The sequence below is a fragment of the Sus scrofa genome, chromosome 5 (assembly GCF_054392235.1).
Source record: "Sus scrofa isolate SSC_HxYL_T2T_F1_AM1 chromosome 5, Sscrofa_HxYL_maternal_Yorkshire_Landrace_v2.0, whole genome shotgun sequence".
Classification (NCBI taxonomy): domain Eukaryota; kingdom Metazoa; phylum Chordata; class Mammalia; order Artiodactyla; family Suidae; genus Sus; species Sus scrofa.
The window spans coordinates 90,194,861-90,218,857 of record NC_139387.1 but is presented as its reverse complement, the minus strand read 5'-3'; the positions used below and the strand labels follow the sequence as shown (position 1 = coordinate 90,218,857).

Below are 23,997 nucleotides of genomic sequence, written 5' to 3'. Positions count from 1 at the left end.
TTCCAGTTTCTGGTGATGGTCTGACCTGTTCTCCCAAATCCACCCTCCCTGAGATTCAGGGACATGTCCGGAAACCCTGCATCCAGCTTGTGGCTGGTGGGAGGGAGAAGCACAGTGCATTCCATGGCATTAGGCTCCTGATTTTCTGGTTTGGGTGGGGTGACAGGTTGGCCCTGGTCTGGCATGGACTTCTCTTTGCTCTCGGCATGGACTTCTCTTTGCTCTCAGCATATATGATTTTTGCTTCTCTGGAAACACAAGAGAATAGTGGGTAGGGTATATGAGCTTCCACTGCCCATCTGAGGGGGAATCCTCAGGGCTAGAAGGCCAACCTCGAAAATCCTGTACATTACAGGCTGTATTTGACTTTGAATAGACTCATTTTAAATGTGTGATCACTCAACCCACGCCTCATAGGAAGAATTTGTTAGTCAGGGTGGTACTTGGAGAATTCTCACCTAGTACACAAGCTCTCTATGTCACAAGACAATGATATGAAACCCAGTAGACTCTCAGTTTCAAAATCTCTAATCAAGATGGAAAGTGTATATTTATTGTCACTTCTTAAAATAGTGTGTAAATAAAATATGAGTGTGCTTTAAAGAAATTTGTATGTAGTGCCTTAAGTTAAAGTAAAATATATTTGACTGTATTGTTTGAATTCATAGTTATGATTTTGCTTATGATTTTTAAAATTTTGTGGAATAAAATATACCAAAATGTTTTGACAGTAAAAAAAAAAAATCTCTAATGATAAGGAACAATTCCTTAGTTTGTTTGCTCCTTTACTTATACACATAACATCTTGATGACCAGTATGTCACTCTGCTTGCATAAAATCAGAAAATTACTTCTGAGTACAGGGTGTTTCTTAAGATGATGTTGAGACGGTTGTAATTAGAAGAATCTTTTTCGGATTAAATGAGCTAACACAGGAATTCCCCTTGTGGCTCAGCGGGTTAAGAACCCAACTAGTATCCAGGAGGATGTGAGTTCCATCCCTGGCCTCTCTCAGTGGGTAAAGGATCTGGTGTTGCTATGAGCTGTGGTGTAGGCCAGCAGCTGCAGCTCCAATATTACCCCTAGTTTTGGTAACTTTCATGTGCTGTGGGCACAGTCCTAAAAAAATAAATAAATAGAAATAAAAAATAAATAAACTAACACAGATAAAGAGCTTACATCAGTTCCTGACATATGGTAAGTGCTCAAGACTTAGCTTTGATTATTTTTATCTATTTTTTAGTATTATATTCAAATACATTTGTGATCCCTTTTCCCCTCTAAGAGGAAAGAATGCTGTTGAAGGCAGAAATTCTCCCCCTCAATCATTATAAAAAAATAGAATATGCAAAAAAGAAAAAAAAAGAAGACCTAATATGCCCTTAATCTAAACCAGGTTTTTATCATGGTTATTCCTCAATACTTTGTATAAATAATAGAAAGTATCTGAAAATGTCACCATCGGCACACAGCAGATACAGAGTATCTACAGGTACAGAGTATCTACTGTGTATAGGATCTAGGTCGGGAACTGAGATAAAAAGAAATGTGTCACACAATCCTTGACTTCAAGGAACTAGTTGTGGAGACAGAACTTATGAGGGAGGTTAACAAAGTATTATTTCCATAATAGCAGTAAATCAAGAAAAAGTGGAGATATTTATTTATTTATTTTTGCTTTTTAGGGCCACACCTGCAGCATATGGAAGTTCCCAGGCTAGGGGTCCAATCAGAGCTGCAGCTTCTGGCCTATGCCACAGCCACAGCAATGCAGGATCCAAGCTGTGTCTGCAACCTACACCACAGCTCACTGCAACCCCGGATCCCTAACCCACCAAGAGAGGCCAGGGATCAAATTTGCATCCTCATGGATACTAGTCAGGTTTGTTACTACTGAGCCACAATGGGAGCTCCAAGAATAATTCAAGATTTTTTAAAATTTAGCATTTATATCCCACCCTAGCACTACTGTGCTATACAATATGTGCTATACATGGCTGAAAAAGATATTTTTAAAGTGGAATTTTAATCAACCTAATAGTCTAAGTCACATGGTGAAGATTTTTGTAAAGATACCTATCTCAACACAGATATTCATCCACTAATTCACTGTGTAATTCAACCTTTGCCTTTCAGGCTTAAGTGAAGTTGTGCTTCTACTGTTCCTGAGACCTGGAAATGGCCTAAGAGAAATGTCCTGTAAGTGTGGCACCAGAGCGGCAAGACTGTCCTTGACTCTCAAACTCTACATGCCATGGGCTGCTTGTGTCCAGTCCTGTGACATAACTAGCAAAGAACTATCTTTCTATTGCAGCGAATGGCCCCAGAGATGAGGAGAAGGGCCCATAGCAGAGAACAAACACTCCAGAATTTCCTTTCTTGTAAAGGTGGAAGAGGAGGAGAGTCTCCCTCCATTGCAAAAGCTCTACTCATTGGCACAGTAAGTGTCCCCTCTGAGCCTTTCTTCTCCTAAGAGCAGCCATCTGGATCAGGTGATATGTTGGAACTTTCACTGACCAGTGGGTGTTTGATGCCAAAGGATAACTTGCTCCTGTGGGAAGACGCAGCACAGGTGTGAGCAATGCTCCCGGCTCAGCCCTGGTTGCTTTTCAAATTCTAGCAGCTGGAGGGATCTAAACCCAAGTCTAAACCTAGCAGACTAAAACTTTCTCTTTTCCCTAGACATTTGAAGTCTGATTAAACAATTCTGGAAGTTTGCAAAGTCCCATCAAGCTGAATCTATTGTCAACTTAATTTATTTATTTTCCACGGCACCTTATATACTTAATCTGTCAAAAGTCTTCCACCTTAAGTGTCATCACAAGCTCCTTTACCTCCTTGAAAAGAACAAAAAAAAAAAAGAAGTTTGAGTTTCTCATCTCATTCTCAGATCCAAAAAGGGGGGATCAAAACTTCAGTCCCATGCTTATTTCTAGGAAAACTTGAGTTTGATGGACCTAGAAACATTAGCCCTGTTAAGGCTGGTGCTTTGCACTCCTCAAAGAGGCAATGCTATTCACTCCCAACATGAAACGGGAAAGAATTGAACAAGGGGACAAGATGGGGGAAGCCAGGCTGTATCCAGAAACTCCCATGGCAGATCTCATACCACTGTTGGATACAAAATGTAGAAAAGGCCAACCTTATGAACAGGTTATGTTCCTAAATCTTAATCATTTACAAAAATTATTTGGAACTAAGAATATATTCCATACCCTACCCCTGAACATTCATTTCCTTCTTTTGTTTTATTACTATTTAAAAATGTTTGATTGGGAGTTCCCATTGTGGCGAAGCAGAAACAAGTCCAACTAGGAACCATGAGGTTGCAGTTTCGATCCCTGGCCTTGGATCCGGTGTTGCCATGAGCTGTGGTGTAGGTCACAGATGCGGCTCAGATCTGGTGTGGCTGTGGCTGCGGCATAGCTGTAGTTCCTATTGGACCCCTAGCATGAGAAACTCCATATGCTGTGGGTGAGGCCCCAAAAAGACAAAAGACAAAATAAAATAAAAATGTTTAATGTTAGTTTAGTTTTAAAAGAGGTCCCTGATTTCATCAAAATTTTCATTTTGTTTGGCTAATACACGCATATGGGTAAAAAAGTCAAATGGTAAAAATGGGTAAAAAAGTCAAGGGCTCATAGCCAAGCCAGCAATACCCTTTCCCGCAAGGGTCCTCACCCCTGATTCCCACTCTTCAGAAAAGCCACTTAATCCTCTTTTAGGTGTTTCTTCTAGCATTGACCTCCAGATTTCTAAGTAGCTATGTACTAGAGCTATTTCTTGATGTTTTCAAGTTTCAGTATTTTATATCACCTTCCTGCTCGGGAGACTGAGGACTTATCACCCCTGTCACCTTTCCCCACCTTCAAACACATATCCATACACGCCCTGTCCCCAGTTTTCCTAACGGAGCTATATCCTAATTTTCATTAGAGAAAATTCAGCACACATTTTGTATAAATATCATTCACAGCCAAGTCACATAGTCTACTAGGAAAAAACTGACTTTCTTATGTAACCTTTTGCTTTTCCTAGAGTTAATCATTCTTCCCCTCTCTTTTCTTGTTTACTTGGTTGTTTTCTTTGAACCTCTTAGCAATTCTTTCATCTCATTTATACTGTATACTTAGGCTGAGACTCAGATTTGCAAAAGCAGTAACAATTCTCAACTTTCACCTTTAGACACCTCACTTTGTAATCAATAAGATACAACTGTTGAAAACAGTAATTGGCTAATCAAAGAAAGCCTAAGTTTTTTAAAGTCCTTTCCTTTTAACAGAATGAAAAGACTGGCCAAATTCTACTGATTTCCTTCTGCTGAAAAGTAACTTTTCACTTTTAAAAATAAAAATGGAAACTACTGAAAGCATACCGAAACAACAACAACAAAATGATTCAAAGCAAATTCATGTTGAGTATAGAAGGTATGTTGTGTCAGAAAACACTGACTATAAAATAATAAGCATTATTGAAATACTGAAAGAATACAAAATACCTGCCTGTATGCCTCAAACATTACAGCCTCAGCCCTCTCATTTCTACATCTTGCATGCTGGCGGTGATTTACCGCTTGGGTTCTTAATGACAAGTTACGGTCACTAGATAATCTGTAAACAAAGGTAAACATGAGGCACCGGGGTGCACCCTTAGAAATTCTTATACCTCTCCACCACTGAAGTCAGAGAAAACAAAGTTAAGACCAGGAACTGGTCGAAGTTAAGGCCAATCTCTAATGGGGAATTCCCCTTTTCATTCATTGTTATGGAAGCACAAGTTTTCTATTTGTTTTTATTCATTGCTTCCTATAATATTTGAATAAAACCAGTTGATCTGCCCAAACTCCTTGAGTTGTATACATTAAATATATACAGCTTTTTTGGGTCAGTCATACCTCAGTAACGTTGTTAAAAAAACAAACAAACAAACAAAACAGTCAAATGGAAATTTCCCAAATGCCCATCAACGGCAGAATGGATAAATGCATTTTGATATTTCATGCAATGAAATTCTATGCAGAAATCTGAATAAATAATTCACGACTACAACAACGAATGGATGCATCTTAGAAATATATCATTGGATAAAGAACCAAATAGAAAAGACAGCATTTGGTATGGTTCCCTTTATATGAAATATTAAAATAGGAAAAATGAATCAGTGTCATTAGAAGTCAGAGTAGCAGTTGTCCTTGACAGGGGAGGGGAGTAAGGACAGTGACTGTTAAGGAGCGTGCAGCACAGAAGCCTGTGGGGCTGGTAATGTTTCATGACCTGGGTGTCTGGTATGATAAGGGTGCATTCAGTTTATGAAAATGCATCTATCTAATGTATATTATAGTTTAATAAAATTTTCACTAGGATTCTAAAGTGATCTGACATTCCACATGTATCAGAATTTCTCTTGGAAAGAGTTGGAATGTGGTTGGAAGTAATATTTTGTGAGTAAGAAGATAGTATGGCAGATGGCTATTGTCTGGCCTGCCCTACATACCTTCTTGTTCTTCTGGAAACAGAATTCCAATTTTTCCTTCAAATATGTTCCATGATGGGGCTTTCAGATGTAATGCCTTCCTCACCACCACCACTTTCCCACTACAAGGATAGGCATGCAACTTAAGCCAACCCCTCAGAGAACCCAATCCATCTAGACACAGTGTTCAATCCTAATATTGGCATATATACCAAAAAGGGTCACTCAAAATCCTTTTTAGAAGCTGCAAGGTTAAGGGTGCTTGGCACACACTTAGACTCTTAGATGTCAGTCAGTCAATTCCATTTTTACATAAGCTAGTTAAGAGTGGGTTTCTGGGAGTTCCCGTTGTGGCTCAGTGGTTAACAAATCCGACTAGGAATCATGAGGTTGCGGGTTCGATCCCTGGCCTTGCTCAGTGGGTTAAGGATCCAGCGTTGCCGTGAGCTGTGGTGTAGGTTGCAGAGGTAGCTCGGATCCCGCGTTGCTGTGGCTCTGGTGTAGGCCAGCGGCTACAGCTCCGATTCGACCCCTAGCCTGGGAACCTCCATGTGCCGCGGGAGCGGCCCAAGAAAATGTCAAAAAGACAAAAAAAAAAGGTGGGTTTCTGGTGCCTGCAGCCCAAACAGTTCTTGGAAATAGAGGAAGTTATATTTTTTCTGTATAATTATTATATATATAAATATAATTTTTATATATTATATAATATATATAGTACATTATATGAGATAGACAGATAGATAGAAAAAACACATGGTTCTCCTGTTTATAAATTCTGTCTTTATCTCCACCTTACCTGCAGTTCAAATTTTACCCTTTTAAAGTTATGGGAAGGAATGGAGAAGAAAGACTCCTTTGTCTACAGCTGAGTGGTTTAGGACAAGGGAATTTGTGTCAGTCAAACACAGGGATTAAAAAAAAATAATGTTGATTCATGTTTAATATAGCACATCTAGTTAGTTCAATGCTGGCACACATTCTCAAACTCACAGACAATTTCCAATTTATAAATAGGCAATGCTCCAAAAGCTCATTTGTAAGCATTCATTAAATGTTGCATACTATTATGATCAGAGATACACATGACCTAAGATAAATATGTAACAATTCTGAAGATAGAGTTAGTAGCAGTTTTTAGTCACAGAGAAAGTGTATGCACATTCTTAAAGGTCTGAATCAGTAGTATGGAGACCTTGGCAAAAGGTTCTCTAAGTCCTGGGATTCATCAATGGTGTGACTAATCTCAAGTGCCAGTATCTCAGTGGAAGTTTGTGCTTTGATTCCTATTTCCACTCCATCTACTGAAACCCTAGTAAGATCAGAAAATATGCAAGGAGAGAGGGAGAAGAATAAAACACTGCAAAAATCCAGGGTCCCCATTCCCACCAAAGTGTAAATGAATGGCAGCCTTGGGGCAGACCCTAAGTTCCCACATAGTTAGAAATATATGAAAAGTAACAGAGTAAAACTATAATTCAAAAAGATACATGCACCTCTATGTTCATAGCAGCATTATTCACAATAGCCAAGACATGGAAACAACCTAAAGGTCCATCAACAGAGGAATGGATAAAGAAGATGTGGTACAGATCTAAAAGGAAATACTACTCAGCCATAAAAATGAATGAAATAATGCCATTTGCAGCAACATGGATGGACCTAGAGATTACTGTGCTAGGTTAAGTAAGTCAGAAAGAGAATGACATATATCATATGAGATCACTAATATGTGGAATCTAAAATACGACACAAATCAACATATCTATGAAACAAAAACAGACTCAAAAATACAGAGAACAGACTTTTGGTTGCCAGGGGGTGGGGTGGGAGAGGGCTGGACTGGGAGTTTGGAGTTAGCACATGCAAACTAGTATATATAAGATGGATAAACAACAAGGTCCTACCATATAGCTCAAGGAACTATATTCAATATCCTATGATAAACCAAAATGGAAAAGAATATGAAAGATAATAAATATATAACTGTCACTTTTCTGTATAGCAGAAATTAACACAACATTTTAAATCAACTATACTTCAATAAAATTAGAAAAAAATAAAGAGCAGTGAGAAAAACAAGAGAAGTAACAGAATGAAGTCATTTTGGATGGTGAAGGAGACCCGTAATAAACATCTGTTGATTTGCTTGCTCAGCATCACTTCCTCACTCCTTCAGTAACAGCACTTCAGTTTTTCTTGGCTCTATTGTCCCACATTCTTAGTCCATGCAGTTCACAACACATCAGGGTATACAGATGAATGACTCAGACCAACCACAATACATCAGGGTATACAGATGAATGACTCAGACCGAACAAATCAGTCACAGTAATTGGTTCACGGATGGGTTTGTGGGCACGTGACCCAATCTGGATCTATGAGTCAGCCCTAGGACTTTTGCCAAAGCAATTCCTAAAGAGGCATTTGCTTTGGGGCTTGCAAAATGGTAGGATGTAGAGCCAGCCTGAGAATTAAACTCTCCTAGGACAAGGCTGAAACAATATTTGAGTAGCAAACCCCAGTGTTGCACCCCTATGATTGTTAGTCATGAAAGGATATGCTAGGAACTTCAACCTTCTCCTCACTTATGGTGGTGTCCTTTGCCTACTCCCAAGGCTGAGGATGACCTTCATCTCACCTTTGCTAAGGAGCTTGACCTTACTGTCCCCAGATCTAATCTCTACTTCCCAAAGTCCTTTTTAATACTTATTCGAGATGGTTAGTTGTGTCTTTATACCCTAGAATTCCTGATAACCTACCTTGATATGCCAGTGTACAGAGAAACAAACTTAGCATTGTGATATCCATTATTTAAGAAAGAATTTTTCAACAGAGCTCCCCAAAATTGAAGGGGACATCTTGGAACGTTCCATGTCACTGGAGATGTTCTGATGTTCTGTATCACTAGGACACAGCAAGGCCAAGTAAATTGCCCAAGATCCACAGGTGGTAAGTGGTAAAGCCAAATAATAACCAATAACTTCTGGTTCTAAAGACCATGTGCCTTCTACCATGCCAAACTACATTGCTTTTTTTGTCTCTCCAGTAGAGACAGACTGCGATGATATTTTGGCCTTCCTCTGTCTCTCGAGCCCCTTCAATGATCAGGGGTGTGCATTTTCAAGAAGGGTACCTAGAATGTGACCACAGAACAATGTGGGCTAAATGATACATAGAAACACTGATTTAAAGTTATGCCTCAAAGTGGCAGGATATAAGATTAACATTCAGAAGTCAGTTGCATTTCTGTATACCAGCAATGAAACATTAGAAAAGGAATACAAAAATACGATACCTTTTAAAATTGTACCTCACAAAAGCAAATACCTCGGAATACACCTGACCAAAGAGGTAAAGGACCTATATGCCGAGAACTATAAAACTTTAATCAAAGAAATCAAAGAAGATGTAAAGAAATGGAAAGATATTCCATGTTCCTGGATTGGGAAAATCAATATTGTGAAAATGGCCATCCTACCCAAAGCAATCTACAGATTCAATGCAATCCCTATCAAATTACCCATGACATTGTTCACAGAACTAGAACAAACAATCCAAACATTTATATGGAACCACAAAAGACCCAGAATCGCCAAAGCAATCCTGAGAAACAAAAACCAAGCAGGAGGCATAACTCTCCCAGACTTCAAGAAATACTACAAAGCCACAGTCATCAAAACAGTGTGGTACTGGTATCAAAACAGACAGACAGACCAATGGAACAGAATAGAGAATCCGGAAATAAACCCTGACACCTATGGTCAACTAATCTTTGACAAGGGAGGCAAGAACATCAAATGGGAAAAGGAAAGCCTATTCAGCAAGCATTGCTGGGAAACCTGGACAGCAACATGCAAAGCAATGAAACTAGAACACACCCTCACACCATGCACAAAAATAAACTCCAAATGGCTGAAAGACTTAAATATACGACAGGACACCATCAAACTCCTAGAAGAAAACATAGGCAAAACACTCTCTGACATCAACATCATGAATATTTTCTCAGGTCAGTCTCCCAAAGCAATAGAAATTAGAGCAAAAATAAACCCATGGGACCTCATCAAACTGAAAAGCTTTTGCACAGCAAAGGAAACCAAAAAGAAAACAAAAAGACAACTTACAGAATGGGAGAAAATAGTTTCAAATGATGCAACTGACAAGGGCTTAATCTCTAGAATATACAAGCAACTTATACAACTCAACAGCAAAAAAACCAATCAATCAATGGACAAATGGGCAAAAGACCTGAATAGACATTTCTCCAAAGAAGATATACAGATGGCCAACAAACACATGAAAAAATGCTCAACATCGCTGATTATAAGAGAAATGCAAATCAAAACTACCATGAGATACCACCTCACACCAGTCAGAATGGCCATCATTAATAAATCCACAAATGGCAAGTGCTGGAGGGGCTGTGGAGAAAAGGGAACCCTCCTGCACTGCTGGTGGGAATGTAAACTGGTACAGCCACTATGGAGAACAGTTTGGAGATACCTTAGAAATCTATACATAGAACTTCCATATGACCCTGCAATCCCACTCTTGGGCATCTATCCGGACAAAGCTCTACTTAAAAGAGACACTTGCACCCGCATGTTCATTGCAGCACTATTCACAATAGCCAGGACATGGAAACAATCCAAATGTCCATCGACAGAGGATTGGATTCGGAAGATGTGGTATATATACACAATGGAATACTACTCAGCCATAAAAAAGGATGACATAATGCCATTTGCAGCAACATGGATGGAACTAGAGACTCTCATACTGAGTGAAATGAGCCAGAAAGACAAAGACAAATACCATATGATATCACTTATAACTGGAATCTAATATCCAGCACAAATGAACATCTCCTCAGAAAAGAAAATCATGGACTTGGAGATGAGACTTGTGGTTGCCTGATGGGAGGGGGAGGGAGTGGGAGGGATCGGGAGCTTGGGCTTATCAGACACAACCTAGAATAGATTTACAAGGAGATCCCGCTGAATAGCATTGAGAACTATGTCTAGATACTCATGTCGCAACAGAAGAAAGGGTGGGGGAAAAGACTGTAACTGCAATGTGTACATCTAAGGATAACCTGACCCCCTTGCTGTACAGTGGGAAAATAAAAATAAATAAATAAGTAAAAATAAAGTTATGCCTCATTCAAAACATAAGATCTTAGGTCCTCAATTTCTTCATTAGTAAAATGGGTATAATAACGAATCTGATTCCATTTTCTGATGTTTGACTACAGACAGCTTTTAAGCCTCACCCCTCCTTTTCCTCCCCTCTGTCCTTCTTCTGGGAAAACTGATAAGAAAGCCCATGTGCTCCCTCTTGGTTCAGGTAGGAAGTTCCACCCCTATGTGGGAACCCTCACCTGAGGGAGGATGTGACATTGTGGTTAATGCACTTTTAGTTGGAAATTTTGAACCAGGCACATTAAATTGAAATGTCTAAACCTCTGGAAGACTACTTCTGCCATTTTTCATGACTGGTGTTTCTTTTCTTTTTTTTTTTTTTTTCTTTTACTTTTTAGGGCCACACTCTTGGCATATGGAAGTTCCCAGGCTAGGGGCCAAATTGGAGCTGTAGCCACTAGTCTACACCACAGCCACAGCATCTCAGTATCCAAAACACATCTGCAACCTACACCATAGCTTGTGGCAACACCAGATCCTTAACCCACTGAATGAGGCCAAAGATCAAACTTGCATCCTCATGGATACTAGTTGGATTCATTTCTGCTGCACCACAGCAGGAACTCCATAACTGATGTTTCTAACCAAAAAACAAAACAAAACAAAACCTTGTGTACATGAAGCAAATGTCAAAATCATGAAGCTTCTCATCTGATAGAATGTTTTTCAATGTGTAGAATGATGTGTATTATGGGAGATCATTTTAGGTGGTGGCTCAGATAGGCATCAAAAAATTGAATTATATGGGAACAAAGTTATTCCTTTTAATATTCATCTCAATCCTTCTGATTACTTCCAGGGCAGACTCAGTTTGCTGCTGGGCTTTTAGTGGCTCTCTAAACAAGTAGCATGCCTAGAGCTTAGAGAACAAGAAAGACAGGTTCAGTTAGAATTTTTTATGACGTTTTCTTTGTTTTCATTAGATTTAATTTTTTTTTTGGTCTTTTGTCTTTTTAGGGCCACACCCATGGCAAATTGAGGTTCTCAGGCTAAGGGTCAGGCGAATCAGAGCTACAGCTGCCGATTCCACAACCACAGCAACACAGGATCTCACCTACACCACAGCCCATGGCAATACTGGATCCTTAACCCAAGGCCAGGGATCAAACCTGCATCCTCATGGATATGAGTCGGATTTGTTAACCACTGAGCCATGAAGGGAACTCCCATTAGATTTAATTTTACAGTTACATTCAATTTTTAGCAAATGATGCCTATTTCCAATTTTATGGTAATGATATGTAGTCCCCTTTCCAAAAAAAATTAATTTTAAGAAAATGAGTTGACAAGGAGAACAGACTTGTGATTGCCAAGGGCAAGGAGGGTAGGAGAAGGATGGAGGGGTGGGTGGGAGAGGGATGGAGCAAGAGGTTGGAGTTAGCAGATGTAAGCTATTATATAGGGAGGGATAAACAATCAGGTCCTACTATACAGCACAGAGAACTATATTCAATGTCCTATGATAAACCATAATGGAAAAGAACATTAAAAACGTGCATATATATATAATTGAATCACTTTGTTGTATAGCAGAAATTAACATAACATTGTAAATCAACTGTTGTATAGCAGAAATTAACATAACATTGTAAATCAACTATACTTCAATTAAAAATAAAATAAAGTACACACAATGGAATACTACTTAGCCATAAAAAAGAACAAAATGATGCCATTTGCAGCAGCATGGATGGAACTAGAGACTCTCACACTAAGTGAAGTAACTCAGAAAGAGAAAGACAAATACCATATGCTATCACTTATATCTGGAATCTAATATATGGCACAAATGAACCCTTCCACAGAAAAGAAAATCATGGACACGGAGAACAGACTTGTGGTTGCTAAGGGGGATGGGGAGGGAGTGTGATGGACTGAGAATTTGGGGTTAATAGATGCAAACTACTGCCTTTGGAATGGATAAGCAATGAGATCCTGCTGTATAGCCCTGGAAACTATACCTAGTCACTTATGATGAAGCATGATAATGTGGAAAAAAAAGAATGTATACATGTATGTGTGACTGAGTCACCTTGCTATAAAGTAGAAAATTGACAGAACACTGTAAACCAGCTTTAATGGAAAAAATAAAAATCATTAAATAAAAAAGATATTTCTATCTCTTAACCTAAAAAATAAAATAAAGTTTTAAAAAAGTGAGTTGATTCAAAAATCAAATCAATACTAGAACAGGCGATATAAGGGTAAAGCAAACATTATGAATTTAGTCATTCTGCAGTGCAGAATAATTAAACTTTGGGAATCACTTGCTAATATATATTTAAAGTATTACAAGACACAAACAATTCCCAGATTGATGTCTCTAATTAATTCATCTTAATTCTAGAGATTTTTCTTTGGCCATGCCTGAGGCATGCGAAGTTCCCAAGCCAGGAATCGAACCTGAACCAGTGAAAATGCTAGATCCTTAACCCACTGAGCCACAAGGGAACTCCCAAGTTCATCCTAATTTTTTTTTTAATTTTTTTTTTCCCTTTTTAGGGCCACACCCGCAGCATATGGAGGTTCCCAGGCTAGGGATTGAATCTGAGTTAAAGCTGCCAGCCTACATCACAGCCACAGCAACACAGGATCGGAGCCACGCCTGCAACCCACACCACAGCTCAAAGCAATGCTGGATCCTTAACCCAGTTAGCAAGGCCAGGGATCAAACCTGCAACCTCACGGTTACTAGTTGGATTCATTTTGCACTGCGCCACAATGGGAACTCCCCATCTTAATTCTAAATCCTTTTTAAAAAAATTTTTATTGGAGTATAGTTGACTTATAATGTTGTATTAGTTTCAGGTGTACAGCAAAGTGAATCATATATATATGTATCCATTCTTTTTCCCACATAGGTTATTGCAAACTATTGAGCAGATTTTACTGAGCTATACAATAAGTTCTTATTGATCATCTCTCTTATACAGTACTGTATATTTGTCTGAAATAGTTAAGAAATGTAGGGAAGGGCGAAAGCTGAGATGCCAACTTGCCACCCCCTGACTCCACTATCTCTCTCCCTCCCCATCCAACTTTCCAATATACAGGCTTCATTTTTTTCTTTTTCCTTTTCACTTTTTAGGGCCACACCCATGGCATATTGAGCTTTCCAGGCTAGGGATCTAATTGGAGCTACAGCTGCTGGCTTACACCACAGCCACAGCAACACAGGATCCAAACAACATCTGCGAGCTACACCACAGCTCACGGCAACACTGGATCCCTAACCCACTGAGGGAGGCCAGGCATCAAACCTGCAACCTCATGGGTCCTAGTCAGATTCATTTCTGCTGTGCCACAACGGGAATTCCCAGGCTTCATTTTCAACTGCTTTTTAAAGCCAAAATTCCACCATAAGAAGACAGGGGAGTGCTGTTTTATGAGTAACGAAAATAAGGTAGCCATTTTAATAAAAAGTAATAGTTTCGTCAAACCCACAGATGCATTCAATTTACACTTTTGAAAACATCTTCAGGTTTGAAAGAGTACATAATAATAAATTAATTAGCTATGCAGTTATCATGATTTAAGTATAAAATCAACTGTCAGATATGGAAATTATGGGAGGGTCTTCAGTTCAGACAAAGGTACAAACTAAAGAGTGTCACCATCTAGTTCTGAAAGAATGAAGTCACCAGCTACTGCAGCTGCCGACCTTTGATACACCCGGAAAGGTGTTCGGGGCCAAGGTCAGGAATGCGGCACTCCGAGCTTTGGGAAAAACAGGCACAACACACTTTCAGATAATTAGATATTTTCAGGAGAAAATTTCATGAATCCAATTTCTTGCATCTTGTTATACCTAGTAAGACACTACAATCAATAATGGAGAGATCTTCTCATGACTAGAAATACATGTCTTGTGACTAATAGCAACCTCTATTAAGATGTGTATTTGATGGTACATACCTCATTCACCAAAACCACGTGTGTGTGTACACACACCTCCCACCACCACCTCTTTAGAACAGTTCTCAGAATTATCTAAGGCAACAGTCCTCAGTAAGCCCCAAATAAAACTGAACTCACAGCTCTCACACTGTGCGGGGGTGTTTTGGTTGACAAAGTCATTGTAATTTTAAATGACATTAGCTTTAGCAAAGACTAGACAGATAGACGCATATAACATCTACCTCTAAATATATTCATTTGATTTAATAACATGAGACACCTACTACTGTAATGTATATACAGATGAGTGAAGGAGTCCCTGCTGTGGGGCAACAGGGTCCGCAGCGTCTCTGGAGCCCTGGGACACAGATTCAATCCTGCCCCAGCACAGTGGGTTAAGGATCTGGCGATTCTGCAGCTGTGGCAACTACAGCTGGGATCTGATCCCATGGCACAACTCCAGATGCCATGGGGTAGCAAAAAACAAAAAACAAAGCAAAAACAAACAAAACATATAAGTAGAGACATGGCGTCTGACTTGCAGACTTTAGCTGAGTCTACGTCCCCAAAAGACAACATATATAAACTTTCTGGCACAGAGCAAGTGCTAAATAAACACTTAGTTCTCTTCCCCAATCCCCCCTTTCCACATTCTCATCCTTAATGTAAAATGAAAGGACCCCATGGATTCCTCTTAAATAAAATGAAAAGAAATGCACTGCCAGGGTCCCTTGGCCCTTCTAATAATGCAAGTCATTTAACATGTACAAAAGATTTAACTGGAATAGAGTCAGAATTTTCAGAGTAAATCATTTGTAGCCTCATTATTCTGGCTTTAGACTAGCTGGAGGAAAGCTTTTAAAAATGAGGACAGAGGCTACCTCATGGGAGGCCAACAGGGAAAATTCCAGTTACTATGTGTCCTCACACCAAGCCCCAATCTGATGTCACCCTACATTGCCAGTGCTGGCAGTTCTGACGTCTGCAGGGCTGATACAGGTGCAAATTCAGGAAGAGCTGGCACTGGGGAATCCCAGTACACACCTCACATTATTCATTCTTGCAAAGTGACAGAGTTCTTTGGAGATGAGCCATAGAGCCTGGTCACAACCCCAGGATGGGAATCTAGTTAGAGAGAACTCCTAGTCACAAGGATTTTCAGAAGACAGGAATAGTCGGCTTTTCTTTTTTTAGGGAAATGGAAAATGGGCATTTTCTAGTTGCTTGACATTATCTAGGCATCAGGATATCATGTATTATTTGAATGATGAATGAACTCAAAGTGTTACTTGAGAAATTGCCGGTTCTGTTTGACTAATCTGTTAGTACTCGGAGTGATAATAGATAATACTTGCTTACTTTCTATTATATGCTAGACACTGTCCTAAGTCCTTGAAGTTATTATATATACTTTTAACCCTTGCAACAACCTTATGAGGTATATATAATTACTGACGGGAAAAACCATTATACTCACTCTACAGATGGGAAATTAGGAGTTTCTGTTGTGGCTCAGTGGATTAAGAATCCAACTAGTATCCATGAGGACATGGGTTTGATCCCTGACCTCGCTCGGCAGGTTAAGGATCCAGCATTTCCATGAGCTGTGGTGTAGGCTGCAGACATGGCTCAGATCCCATGTTGCTTCGGCTGTGGTATAGGCTGGCAGCTGCAGGTCTAATTCAACCCCTAGCCTGGGACCTTCCATATGCTGCGGGTGCGGCCCTAAAAAGCAAAACAAACAAACAAAAAATTTTTCAAATACAGTTGGGAAAATAAAGACATAACAATTAACTAACTTGCTGAAGATTGCCAGCTAACAGTGGGTAAAGCTGAATTTAAGCTCAGGAAGTCTAACTCTGGAATCAGCGCTCATAGTCACTAAGCTGTATGCCTCACAAGAACAGCAGAAGCCAAGTTTCCACTTACACCATACTCTTCATACAAAGAGACACGTGAACATATGCATGACCATGTGTGTTTTAGTAAACACACACCTGCGTCCTGCGAAGGTAGCACAATCTGAAATCCTGAAATTTCTTCTATCTAGTGAGGGCCAAAAGAATTGACAAATGCATAGTCTATTGTAAACCCACTACACTTCAAGAAAATTAAATAAATAAATAAATAATTTAGAAAAAAAAATAAAAAATACATAGACTCTTTCAATTGGATTGCGGGAAAAAACCTCACATTCAAAATAAATAATTGTTTAACACACACCTTTGCATATCAATCACATACGGAACTTCATGAACCAGACTTTAGTCTGAGATCCTACCATGACAAATAATCATCTTACAGAAGACCCTAGATTGCCTTCCTGAGTGGAATCATTAACTCCAAACAGTTAAGGGCTGATACAGAGCCACATAGAAAGAAGTCCAAGTTACTATTACATCCTGAAGCACCCAACAGGATAAAGAAGTAAAGAAATGCAAACATATGGTTACTTGATGTGTGGGTTTTCTTAACTACTTAGTTAATAATTTAACAAGTTAATTTTAAATAGAACATAATATGGAGTACAAATCATGCTATTTAAAAGGATGTTAAAGAATTTATTAAAATATTAATTCAAAATACACTACAGAAGGAGTTCCCGTTGTGGCTCGGTGGAAACCAATCCGACTAGGAACCACGAGGTTGCTGGTTCAATCCCTGGCCTTGCTCAGTGGGTTAAGAATCTGGCATTACCGTGAGCTGTGGCATAGGTTGCAGATGTGACTCAGATCTGGCATTGCTGTGGCTTTGGTGTAGGCCGGCTGCTGTAGTGCTGATTGAACTCCCCCCATGCCCCAGCCTGGGAAACTCCATATGCCTCAGGTATGGCCCTTAAAAGCAAAAAAAAAAAAAAAAAAAAAAAATACACTACGGAAGATGTGACTTGGTAATGAGACATAAGTTTAAAGTTGCTGGTAAATGCAATCTTTGTGAATGTGCATAAAATCTCATTTGGAGGTAGAACTTTGAGACTCTTCTTGAATGTCATGCTCTGAGCTAAATGGCCTTCCTAGTACCATGTGGTAGATGCTGCTGGAGTCTACAGACGCCCCACTTTTCCTTCCTTTCTTTTGTTCATTGAGCATTTCAGGGGGCCAATTAGCTCAGTTGGTTAGAGTGTGGTGCTGGTAGTGCTAAGGCCACAGGTTCGATCCCCATACAGGCCAAGCTAAGTTCTCTTGGAGTTCCATTGTGGTGCAGCAAAACTGAATCTGACTAGGAACCATGAGGTTGCGGGTTCGATCCCTTGCCTCACTCAGTGGGTTAAGGATCTGGCATTGCCGTGAGCTGTGGTGTAGGTTGCAGACACAGCTTGGATCCTGCATTGCTGTGGCTGTGGTGTAGGCCGGCAGCTGTAGCTCCCACTAGACCCTTAGCCTGGGAACCTTCATATGCCACAGGGTGGTCCTAAAAAGCAAAAAAAAAAAAAAAAAAAGACTACACACACATTTCAAAGATAGTATGTATCAGTATGTGTACAATGGATTTAAAAATCTAAAAGTTTCAGAGTTCCTGTCATGGCGCAGTGGTTAACGAATCCGACTAGGAACCATGAGGTTGTGGGTTCGATCCCTGCCCTTTCTCAGTGGGTTAAGGATCCGGCATTGCTGTGAGGTGTGGTGTAGGTTGCAAACATGGCTCGGATCCCAAGTTGCTGTGGCTGTGGTGTAGGCCAGCAGCTACAGCTCCAATTAGACCCCTGGCCTGGGAACCTCCATATGCCAAGAGAGCAGCCCAGAAATTGCAAAAAGACAAAAAAAAAAAATCTAAAAGTCTAAAAATAATTACAGACAAAATTCTCTCTCCAACCTCTACCCCCCTTACTCAGCCAGTTCTCACCTTCCCCCAGTAAATGGCCGCTCTCACTAGTTCCTTGAATAACATTCCAGAGATTGTTTTTCTGTATATACAAATGAATATCCAGATATCTCTGCCCTCCTTTATGCCTAAATTCACAACATACTACAGACAACTCTCTGTTCCTTGCTTTCTTCACTTCGTGTGTGTTTGAGTTTCCTCCACATCAGTATGTAAAAAGCCTCCTCATTCTTTGCACAGCTGGGAAGTATTCCACTGTATAGTTATTGCTAAACATATTTGGCCAGTGCCTTATTGATCAATATTTATGTCTAATGTGTTATTTTCTTATTTAATACAATGTCACAGTGTATAAAGCAGCCATTCATCATTTTACTTGTGTAAGGAGAACTTACTGATGAATATTAACGGCTAATAAACAAAGACCTCCATTCAAATAAAGAAATATCTTTGATAATGTACAGACCCTACTGAAAGAACTTTGTAATCAAGTCCCCATCTGGAATGGTCTAATCCTTTTCTACACTCCTGTTGTTCAATTCCCTCAGGGCTGAATGGCTACTGTCGTCATCTATTCTTAAAATGTGCTCTGTGCCTTATCTGTATCAGAATCACCTGCAAGTGGGAGTTCCCTTCATGGCTCAGGGGTTAGCAAATCTGACTAGTATCCATGAGGATGTGGGTTCGATCCCTGGGCTCAGTGGGTTAAGGATCTGGTTGATGTGAGCTGTGGTGTAGGTTGCAGATGCGGCTCGAATCCTGCATTGCTGTGGCTGTGGTGTAGCCCAGCAGCTGTAGCTCCTATTCAACTCTGAGCCTGGGAACCTCCATGTGCCACAGGTGTGGCCCTAAAAAAGACAAAAGACAAAAAAAAAAAAAAGAATCACCTGCAAGTGAGGGTGAGAACAGGGCCTCCTGTAACCCATTCCAGACCTGATGAATCAGAATATCTGGGGATGGGGCCTGGGAACCTGCATTTTGGACAAATGCCTCCTCCCTCAGTCATAATTCACATGCACACAAAACACTTACTGTGGCTGATCCCACCTATACCCTTGAAGCCCCTTGAACTCCCTCCTCTGAATCCCTGAAGTATTTACCTTCCGTAAATTCACTTAGAGCACTGTCTTCCCTCTTGGTGTTTTGTTATAACTTAGAAGTAAAATATACATCTGAACTCTGAACCGTGTTCTGTGTCTCAGGATACGGTGTTTACTTAGGCTTTAATTTCACATTAACTGATTTATTATTCAGCCAGTTTTCAAGTTCCAAGTTAATGTCTGAGGAACAGCTAACAAACTATCACTGGACAAATAAATGACAAACTTCCTTCAAAATGTTACTGGCTTTGTTTCTCTCAATTTTGTCTCAGTCAATTTCTGCTCTATATTTTTAACCAACTCTGAGACTTTGAGAGCAACATGTGTTGCTATACATTTGGCCAAATAAAGTTTATAACAATTATCCCCGGTTCTTAAAAACAAAATCAACATCAATGATGGTCACCCCATTGATAGAAATACATAATACTTCACCACAAGCATTTACTATTCTATTAATAATGGTTTCTGAGGCCCTTCTTTTTCTTTTATGGCTGCACCTGTGGCATATGGAAGCTCCCAGGCTAGGGGACGAATTGGAGCTATGACCTATGCTGCAGCTTGCAGCAATGCCAGATTCTTACCCCACTGAGTGAGGCCAGGGATTAAACCTGCATCCTCACTGACACCATGTCAGGTTCTTAACCTGCTGAGCCACAATGAGAACTCCTGAGGCCCTTCTTCATGATGCCTTTTATGTTATGAAAAGAAGAGGCAATTTTTGTTGAGTATTGTCAGGTGTTTATTATGAGAAGTGATGTAACATAGTTAAGGGTATAGACCAGGGATAAACTATTTGGATTCAATTCTTGGTTCTACCACTTTGGAGCCTTGTGAGCCTAAGCAAGTCTTTTAAACTCGCTCTGCTTCAGTTTTCCCTTCTTAAAAAATGGAGGTAATAAAACCATCCTGTAAGATTGTAAAGTTGGACACAAATTCTCCCCCTCCTTTCATCTATGCCTTTGCCAGATGATCTTATAGATACTCCCAACAGGAGGTGAAATCTGTTTCTCTACCCCTCAATTCAGGTGACTAGCTTTGGCCAATGCAACAATGGTGGACATGATGCAACATCAAATGTGACAGATACTTAGAAAGCATTTGCAGAAGAAGAGCACCTAACTGAGCGGCAGTCGACTGTAGATGCAGTAAGCCCAAGTGAGACCAGAAGAAGTACCATCCCCCTGAACCCAGCCCAAACTGCTGACTCTGATTCATTTATTTGCTAACCACGTCTATTTCCTTGCTGGATTCCTTCCACTGTTCACTTTAAATATTGGTCTTCCACAGGGTTTTATTTGCTTCTAATATCATAGTTTCTCTGTAGGACATCTCAGCTACTACCCACATGATTCTAGCTCTAAATTTACGTCTTCAGTTCCTGAGCATCCCACAGCCAAACCCAGCATCTAAGGATATCCCAAATCCAGCATGTCCAAGTATAACAGTACCACTTTCCCCTATAACCCCCTTTCCTCCTGAATTCCTATTTCACTTACTGGTTTCCTTTGGTATCCTGGGTTGTAAAATTAGAGTCATTTAAACATATATCAAATGTATAACAGTGGAGCTGAGAAGTTAGGCTGTTGATTCAGGAAGGTCTCTGGTGAATCTTAGGAGGTAGAAAAGCAGGAAGGGAACTAGTAAAAGTGTTAGAAGTTTGTGTAATTGATACTGATTGGTTATGAGTTGAATTGCCTCCTCCCCCAAAAGTCTCTGTTCCTATGAATGTGATCTTATTTGGAAACACGGTTTTTGCAGATGTAACCAAGTCAAGTCATACTGGATTATGGTGAGCCCTAATCTAATGACTGGTATTTTCATAAGAAGGAAATTTGAACTCAGAGACACAGAGAGGAGAATGCCATGTACAGATGTAGGCAAAGATTAGAGTGAGGCAGCTACAAGCCAAAGAATGCCAAGGATCGCTGGCCACCAGCAGAAGCTAGGAAGAGGTAGTGAAGGATTCTGCTCTAGAGCTTTCAGAGGGAGTGTGCCCTTGCTGACACCTTGATCTTGGACTTCTAGCCTCCAGAACTGTGAAAGGACACATTTGTTTGTGGTTTTTTGTTATAGCAGACCTAGGTGACAATGCCATAGGAAACCGATTGGCCTGTTTCCCTTCACAATCTACCTGGTTACAGAGGATGCTTTCAGCAGAGATCCTGGTATACGATTGCTCTGAGGCAGAGACACCAGGAGTAAAACCAGTGATGGCAGCTGAGCCAATGTCCCTTGCCCCAGTTTGTTTTGGTGGTTCACTGGTAATTGGACCTCAACTATATAAACCTGGGAACATGTCAGTCTTCCTCCGACAAGGTCTAGAGATTCAAAGCCAGTTCATCTGCAGAGATATGACCAGCCCTGATAATAAATACATCCCTGGTTCCAATTTGTCACTGGTTGAGGCCCAGCCCACACCTTTGGCCTTGGATTTCTAAGACGACCCTCTGCCATTATACTAGACTCCCACTTTTCATTAAGTTCTATTACCTGCAACCAGAAGCAATTATAATCTGTATGCTACCAATACAGTTTATAATTGCTTCTGTGGGAAATAGGAAAGAGTCCATCTCGGTAGATATACTAGTTTGTTAGGGCAGCTGTAACAAAATACCACAAACTGGATGAGGCTAGAAGTCCAAGTTGGCAAGGATGGCCCTTCTGAGGTCTGCCAGGGAAGGATCTGTTCCAGGCCTCTCTCTTTTGTGTGTAGATGGCCATTTTCATGTGCATTTGGAATTCTCTCTGTGTGCATGTCCGTCTCCAATTTTTCTTTTTTACAAACTTTTTGTAGGGTCACATTCTAAGGCACTGAGGGTTAGAGAAACCTCAATATATTCAACACATACATTTTAAAGAGACCACAATTCAACCCATAACAGTAGGAGACCCATCTGAGACAAGAAGTCCTATGACTTTCGCAAAAGCATATAACCAATGGTCAAACAAAAGGCAGGTTATTTTTGGTAGAGGCCCCCACCTTGTTTTCAGAATAAGGCTGGGATTCAAGGCCAATGGTTTGGTGTTAATTTCATTACAGAGCTAGACACAGAAATTTGGTTTAAACCTCTTTGCTTATCTCACCGCCCACTGAAACATCAAGGTTCTTCAAAAACCCCCTCAGACCTTAGAGGCTGCATTTCTAAATCACAATGCTTCACTTTTTTTAGTCACCATCTTTGATTTGCAACTATTTTAGATATCAATGACTTAAAAACTATTGAAGACATCAGTGAAGGAGAGGCTACTTTTCAGGCAGGACTTTGGAAGTTGCTTTCAGGGCCAGGGGTAGGAGGAAGAGGGGGTCCCTAGTCTAGGATCTACTTTGCAGGAGTTGAAATGACAAAACTTGCAACCTCAGTTTTCTGCATATTCATTTTAAATTTTCTCTGATAACTACATTCCTAAGAAACTGCTGTTGTTCAGGAAATGCCATATTTACAGAGAGAGAGCTGACTGGAGAGAGTGTTATAGATGCCGTCCAAGGGCTTCTAAATATCTTGGCAGGCTGTCTAAGATTCCAGTCTGGTCCTCAGATTTTAGGTTCTGAAACCTACCTAAACAAAACTCATGCTCACCAAGGTGATAAAAGACTGATGTATAAACCAGAATGTCAGGACCTTTACCCATGGTGGGGTATAGACCTTTTAGTGAAGTGTGTACTCAAGTTTGCCATTTGGGAGAGCCCCTTTATATAAAGCAGGTGAATCCAGACAGCGCCAGATGTGCACGATGATGGATGCTGGCGTGCACCACCCCACCTCCCCTGCAGGACTGAAGCTCGCCTTCCCTCAGCCATGAAGGCCAAGATGGCTAATAGTTCACACCGAGGTCAGCCGAAGAGAGCCTCTTCATCAAAGACCATGCCCCCTTCTCAGGGGCAGCCTGCATGTTTTGACAGATTGACACTGTAGCAAAAAGGCTTGGTCCTTTGCTCCAAAGCAAGACAACTCAGAATAACTCTGCAGGGCCATCCTGGCTCCAAAGGGACTCTCTTAGGCCTTTGTTGTAGCAGCCCTGTAGCCCAATTTCATCCTCTGCCACATCTTGCTTCATCTATTACTCTAGAGGTATTGATCATAGCAGCCTTCCCCAATAAACCTTCTGCACATACAACTCTGTCTTTGTGTCTGCTTCCCAGGGAACTCCATCTGCAAATATGCATAACTGGGGGTGCTTGTACTATCATTTTTGACCAAAGATAAGAAGGATAATAAATGCCAAAATCAGAATAGCTATTATCTATTAGGCTGGGTCTGGACTACATCCCGAGGATAAAAAGATAAATAAGACTACTCCTCCCCTTCAAGGAGCGTAACATATTCATGCAGCTATAGGGCAGAGATGCCTTACAGAAGCTCAAGGGAGGGTCAAGGAAAGCTTCCTGGAGATGATGCCACATCTGACTGTAGAGGGATTAATAAGAGCTAATCACGAAGAGAAGGGTAAGAGAGCATTCGAGGTAGAGGCATGCATGTTCAAGGCAGTCATAATTATTACCG

The 23,997-nt window shown here is 40.4% G+C and overlaps 1 long non-coding RNA gene across 1 annotated transcript in view; it reads right to left on the bottom strand.

Moving 5' to 3' along the window:
• Nucleotides 1-1,862: 1,862 nt before the first annotated feature.
• The window catches only part of LOC102164671 (uncharacterized), a 43,473-nt gene continuing 21,338 nt past the window's right edge, over nt 1,863-23,997 (bottom strand). The window contains exon 4 of the long non-coding RNA XR_014804230.1: nt 1,863-1,973. This is a non-coding gene — a long non-coding RNA (uncharacterized LOC102164671). The remainder of the gene's footprint in view (nt 1,974-23,997) is intronic.